The 5,000-nt window shown below is 45.6% G+C and overlaps 9 non-coding genes across 9 annotated transcripts; 5 read left to right on the top strand and 4 right to left on the bottom strand.

Annotated features, from left to right (window-relative positions):
* Positions 1–674: 674 nt before the first annotated feature.
* On the bottom strand, positions 675–746 carry TRNAE-UUC. The gene has a single exon. It is a non-coding gene; the product is annotated as a tRNA-Glu (tRNA).
* Positions 747–889: 143 nt separating this feature from the next.
* TRNAM-CAU lies at positions 890–962 on the top strand. Its single transcript has one exon. It is a non-coding gene; the product is annotated as a tRNA-Met (tRNA).
* A 725-nt stretch (positions 963–1,687) lies between these two features.
* On the bottom strand, positions 1,688–1,759 carry TRNAE-UUC. The gene has a single exon. It is a non-coding gene; the product is annotated as a tRNA-Glu (tRNA).
* A 143-nt stretch (positions 1,760–1,902) lies between these two features.
* Positions 1,903–1,975, top strand: TRNAM-CAU. Its single transcript has one exon. It is a non-coding gene; the product is annotated as a tRNA-Met (tRNA).
* A 727-nt stretch (positions 1,976–2,702) lies between these two features.
* Positions 2,703–2,774, bottom strand: TRNAE-UUC. The gene has a single exon. It is a non-coding gene; the product is annotated as a tRNA-Glu (tRNA).
* A 120-nt stretch (positions 2,775–2,894) lies between these two features.
* TRNAM-CAU lies at positions 2,895–2,967 on the top strand. Its single transcript has one exon. It is a non-coding gene; the product is annotated as a tRNA-Met (tRNA).
* Positions 2,968–3,698: 731 nt separating this feature from the next.
* On the bottom strand, positions 3,699–3,770 carry TRNAE-UUC. The gene has a single exon. It is a non-coding gene; the product is annotated as a tRNA-Glu (tRNA).
* A 143-nt stretch (positions 3,771–3,913) lies between these two features.
* TRNAM-CAU lies at positions 3,914–3,986 on the top strand. Its single transcript has one exon. It is a non-coding gene; the product is annotated as a tRNA-Met (tRNA).
* Positions 3,987–4,918: 932 nt separating this feature from the next.
* On the top strand, positions 4,919–4,991 carry TRNAM-CAU. Its single transcript has one exon. It is a non-coding gene; the product is annotated as a tRNA-Met (tRNA).
* Positions 4,992–5,000: the final 9 nt, after the last annotated feature.

The raw sequence follows: 5,000 nt of genomic DNA, 5'->3' as shown, positions 1-5,000 counted from the left end.
CATCCCTCAAGGCTTGCAAGAAGCCATATGGATGGAAAAGTGATTGGCAGCTCAAGCTTTCAATGCTCCACCCAGCTGAAATCTTTAACTCTGCATCTATCAGACCTGGCAAGATACAATTTCTACTCACCTTAGAACAACAGAGGCATTTTCCACCTATGTGACATGCTTCCCTTCTTTTCATCACACAGAAAGAAAAAAGCAAAGAGGAATTCAAAGGGGCTTTTACAAAGGTGTGAAAAAAATGAATGATGTCTCTGTCAGAGAATGGTTGGTAGAAGATTGGCACGTAGAAATTCCCCATCATTGGCACTTAGAAATTTGCCAATGCCAATGCGCGGATTAACAAGAACGGCCTGGAGAATTCATGTGCCAGTGCGCATGTGCTTACACCAAAGCGTGACAGTTTCTGGTGCCCGTGGGCCTATTTAAAGGCAGCAGCGTTAGCCATGAGTTGCTGGATGATCTTCAGCTTCCCCTGTGAGTTCCTGTGTTCCTGATATTATTTGATTTCTTGTTACTGACCCGGGAAATGCCTTGACCTGTCTTGTCTGCATTCCTGGCTTTGACCCTTGCTACTTTGACAACAAGGGAATGATTGGAGCTTACAATGGAAAACACAGCTTTGGAGGTTTCAGCACTAGGAGTGTGCGGGTCATTAAAATGTTTTGCATTTCCCATACCGGGAGTCGAACCCGGGCCGCCTGGGTGAAAACCAGGAATCCTAACCGCTAGACCATATGGGAAAACTGTTAGCATTGGTTTGGGAAAACTGCTAGCATTGGTATGGGAAAACTAGAGAAAACTAAAGTGAGAAAAAATAGTGCCGTCGCCATCATCTTCCAAGTATGGTGGCCAGCTGTGACACGCATGTTCACTTTGCCATTCAGCCTCGTTAGCGCAGCAGGTAGCGCGTCAGTCTCATAACCTGAAGGTCGTGAGTTCGATCCTCACACGGGGCACTGATCTCTATACATTTTGTGAGTCTTGGGGTCCTTAATCCATAAAAAACACTACTCTTCATCCCTCAAGGCTTGCAAGAAGCCATATGGATGGAAAAGTGATTGGCAGCTCAAGCTTTCAATGCTCCACCCAGCTGAAATCTTTAACTCTGCATCTATCAGACCTGGCAAGATACAATTTCTACTCACCTTAGAACAACAGAGGCATTTTCCACCTATGTGACATGCTTCCCTTCTTTTCATCACACAGAAAGAAAAAAGCAAAGAGGAATTCAAAGGGGCTTTTACAAAGGTGTGAAAAAAATGAATGATGTCTCTGTCAGAGAATGGTTGGTAGAAGATTGTCACGTAGAAATTCCCCATCATTGGCACTTAGAAATTTGCCAATGCGCGGATTAACAAGAACGGCCTTGAGAATTCATGTGCCAGTGCGCATGTGCTTACACCAAAGCGTGACAGTTTCTGGTGCCCGGGGGCCTATTTAAAGGCAGCAGCGTTAGCCATGAGTTGCTGGATGATCTTCAGCTTCCCCTGTGAGTTCCTGTGTTCCTGATATTATTTGATTTCTTGTTACTGACCCGGCATGCCTTGACCTGTCTTGTCTGCATTCCTGGCTTTGACCCTTGCTACTTTGACAACAAGGGAATGATTGGAGCTTACAATGGAAAACACAGCTTTGGAGGTTTCAGCACTAGGAGTGTGCGGGTCATTAAAATGTTTTGCATTTCCCATACCGGGAGTCGAACCCGGGCCGCCTGGGTGAAAACCAGGAATCCTAACCGCTAGACCATATGGGAAAACTGTTAGCATTGGTATGGGAAAACTGCTAGCATTGGTATGGGAAAACTAGAGAAAACTAAAGTGAGAAAAAATAGTGCCGTCGCCATCATCTTCCAAGTATGGTGGCCAGCTGTGACACGCATGTTGACTTTGCCATTCAGCCTCGTTAGCGCAGCAGGTAGCGCATCAGTCTCATAATCTGAAGGTCGTGAGTTCGATCCTCACACGGAGCACTGATCTCTATACATTTTGTGAGTCTTGGGGTCCTTAATCCATAAAAAACACTACTCTTCATCCCTCAAGGCTTGCAAGAAGCCATATAGATGGAAAAGTGATTGGCAGCTCAAGCTTTCAATGCTCCACCCAGCTGAAATCTTTAACTCTGCATCTATCAGACCTGGCAAGATACAATTTCTACTCACCTTAGAACAACAGAGGCATTTTCCACCTATGTGACATGCTTCCCTTCTTTTCATCACACAGAAAGAAAAAAGCAAAGAGGAATTCAAAGGGGCTTTTACAAAGGTGTGAAAAAAATTAATGATGTCTCTGTCAGAGAATGGTTGGTAGAAGATTGGCACGTAGAAATTCCCCATCATTGGCACTTAGAAATTTGCCAATGCGTGGATTAACAAGAACGGCCTGGAGAATCCATGTGCCAGTGCGCATGTGCTTACACCAAAGCGTGACAGTTTCTGGTGCCCGGGGGCCTATTTAAAGGCAGCAGCGTTAGCCATGAGTTGCTGGATGATCTTCAGCTTCCCCTGTGAGTTCCTGTGTTCCTGATATTATTTGATTTCTTGTTACTGACCCGGGAAATGCCTTGACCTGTCTTGTCTTCATTCCTGGCTTTGACCCTTGCTACTTTGACAACAAGGGAATGATTGGAGCTTACAATGGAAAACACAGCTTTGGAGGTTTCAGCACTAGGAGTGTGCGGGTCATTAAAATGTTTCGCATTTCCCATACCGGGAGTCGAACCCGGGCCGCCTGGGTGAAAACCAGGAATCCTAACCGCTAGACCATATGGGAAAACTGCTAGCAATGGTATGGGAAAACTAGAGAAAACTAAAGTGAGAAAAAATAGTGCCGTCGCCATCATCTTCCAAGTATGGTGGCCAGCTGTGACACGCATGTTCACTTTGCCATTCAGCCTCGTTAGCGCAGCAGGTAGCGCGTCAGTCTCATAACCTGAAGGTCGTGAGTTCGATCCTCACACGGGGCACTGATCTCTATACATTTTGTGAGTCTTGGGGTCCTTAATCCATAAAAAACACTACTCTTCATCCCTCAAGGCTTGCAAGAAGCCATATGGATGGAAAAGTGATTGGCAGCTCAAGCTTTCAATGCTCCACCCAGCTGAAATCTTTAACTCTGCATCTATCAGACCTGGCAAGATACAATTTCTACTCACCTTAGAACAACAGAGGCATTTTCCACCTGTGACATGCTTCCCTTCTTTTCATCACACAGAAAGAAAAAAGCAAAGAGGAATTCAAAGGGGCTTTTACAAAGGTGTGAAAAAAATGAATGATGTCTCTGTCAGAGAATGGTTGGTAGAAGATTGGCACGTAGAAATTCCCCATCATTGGCACTTAGAAATTTGCCAATGCCAATGCGCGGATTAACAAGAACGGCCTGGAGAATTCATGTGCCAGTGCGCATGTGCTTACACCAAAGCGTGACAGTTTCTGGTGCCCGGGGGCCTATTTAAAGGCAGCAGCGTTAGCCATGAGTTGCTGGATGATCTTCAGCTTCCCCTGTGAGTTCCTGTGTTCCTGATATTATTTGATTTCTTGTTACTGACCCGGGAAATGCCTTGACCTGTCTTGTCTGCATTCCTGGCTTTGACCCTTGCTACTTTGACAACAAGGGAATGATTGGAGCTTACAATGGAAAACACAGCTTTGGAGGTTTCAGCACTAGGAGTGTGCGGGTCATTAAAATGTTTTGCATTTCCCATACCGGGAGTCGAACCCGGGCCGCCTGGGTGAAAACCAGGAATCCTAACCGCTAGACCATATGGGAAAACTGTTAGCATTGGTTTGGGAAAACTGCTAGCAGTGGTATGGGAAAACTAGAGAAAACTAAAGTGAGAAAAAATAGTGCCGTCGCCATCATCTTCCAAGTATGGTGGCCAGCTGTGACACGCATGTTCACTTTGCCATTCAGCCTCGTTAGCGCAGCAGGTAGCGCGTCAGTCTCATAACCTGAAGGTCGTGAGTTCGATCCTCACACGGGGCACTGATCTCTATACATTTTGTGAGTCTTGGGGTCCTTAATCCATAAAAAACACTACTCTTCATCCCTCAAGGCTTGCAAGAAGCCATATGGATGGAAAAGTGATTGGCAGCTCAAGCTTTCAATGATCCACCCAGCTGAAATCTTTAACTCTGCATCTATCAGACCTGGCAAGATACAATTTCTACTCACCTTAGAACAACAGAGGCATTTCCACCTACGTGACATGCTTCCCTTCTTTTCATCACACAGAAAGAAAAAAGCAAAGAGGAATTCAAAGGGGCTATTACAAAGGTGTGAAAAAAATGAATGATGTCTCTGTCAGAGAATGGTTGGTAGAAGATTGGCACGTAGAAATTCCCCATGATTGGCACTTAGAAATTTGCCAATGCGCGGATTAACAAGAACGGCCTGGAGAATTCATGTGCCAGTGCGCATGTGCTTACACCAAAGCGTGACAGTTTCTGGTGCCCGGGGGCCTATTTAAAGGCAGCAGCGTTAGCCATGAGTTGCTGGATGATCTTCAGCTTCCCCTGTGAGTTCCTGTGTTCCTTATATTATTTGATTTCTTCTTACTGACCCGGGAAATGCCTTGACCTGTCTTGTCTGCATTCCTGGCTTTGACCCTTGCTACTTTGACAACAAGGGAATGATTGGAGCTTACAATGGAAAACACAGCTTTGGAGGTTTCAGCACTAGGAGTGTGCGGGTCATTAAAATGTTTTGCATTTCCCATACCAGGAGTCGAACCCGGGCGAAAACCAGGAATCCTAACCGCTAGACCATATGGGAAAACTGTTAGAATTGGTATGGGAAAACTGCTAGCATTGGTATGGGAAAACTAGAGAAAACTAAAGTGAGAAAAAATAGTGCCGTCGCCATCATCTTCCAAGTATGGTGGCCAGCTGTGACACGCATGTTCATTTTGCCATTCAGCCTTGTTGGCGCAGCAGGTAGCGCGTCAGTCTCATAATCTTAAGGTCGTGAGTTCGATCCTCACACGGGGCACTGATCTCT

This window comes from Rana temporaria, chromosome 3, assembly GCF_905171775.1.
Source record: "Rana temporaria chromosome 3, aRanTem1.1, whole genome shotgun sequence".
Classification (NCBI taxonomy): Eukaryota; Metazoa; Chordata; class Amphibia; order Anura; family Ranidae; genus Rana; species Rana temporaria.
Note: the sequence above shows the minus strand (reverse complement) of the source record. Positions and strands in the feature narration are given on the sequence as shown.